The sequence below is a fragment of the Priapulus caudatus genome, unplaced genomic scaffold (assembly GCF_000485595.1).
Source record: "Priapulus caudatus unplaced genomic scaffold, Priapulus_caudatus-5.0.1 Scaffold828, whole genome shotgun sequence".
NCBI classification, from domain to species: Eukaryota; Metazoa; Priapulida; class Priapulimorpha; order Priapulimorphida; family Priapulidae; genus Priapulus; species Priapulus caudatus.
Genome location: NW_014577889.1, coordinates 68,973 through 69,840, shown reverse-complemented (window position 1 = coordinate 69,840; position 868 = coordinate 68,973).

Sequence of the window (868 nt, the reverse complement as noted above, 5' to 3'; positions counted from 1 at the left end):
GTGTGTGTGTGTGTGTGTGTGTGTGTGTGTCTGTGCATGTGTAACAGAAGTTCTGACCACCTAACGGGCATGGACTAGTTAACTACAAACGACACGCGCCTACGTAAAATGTAAATGTCTATAAATACACACACAATACGCACACTACAATAACTACACAATAAATACACTATAAATACGTTATGGGCTGCAAGATTACATATTACATATATGGTAAATCTTTCTGTGGGTGGTTTGCGGTCTAATGAACGGTTGCTGGTTCTAATGAATCTAAATCTGAATGAATCTGGTGGCAGCTTGTCTGTCGGCGTCGTTCCTTGGGACGCGTCACTCCGAGGCGGCTGGCTGATGTGTCAGCGCTGTGCCTCGGAGCGCGTCGCGTAGGGGGAGGCTGGCCCATCTGTCGGCGCTGTGCCTCTGGCCGCGTCACGCAGGGGAGTCAAGCTTGTACCTGTCGTACGCTCCGGGACGCGGAGGTGTGCTTGGGTCGCCAACAACCCCGGCGACGACGACGACAGGAGACGGGGGGGAGCGGGGCGGCTCACGTAGCTCCCCCTCAAGTCGCGGAGGTGTCGAGGCGCGCGGGATCGATCCCATGTCGTGATCAGCCTTGCTCCTCCGGCGACTCGTAGCCGCAAACCCTGGGGTGGCCTATGTCGTCCTCATCCCATTCCTCGAGCATCCTCGCCTGGTACGGGACGGGCAAGGCCATCGCCAAAAATACGAATGCGTCAGGGGGAGGTGCGCGCCCAACCCAATAATAGGGGCACTCGAATCTCCAGCACTGCCATAGCTCGAGACAGTCAATATTGATTATATAACTGGCCGGGACGATTATGGCGGTGCCCTGAAAGCTTAGTCCGGCGGG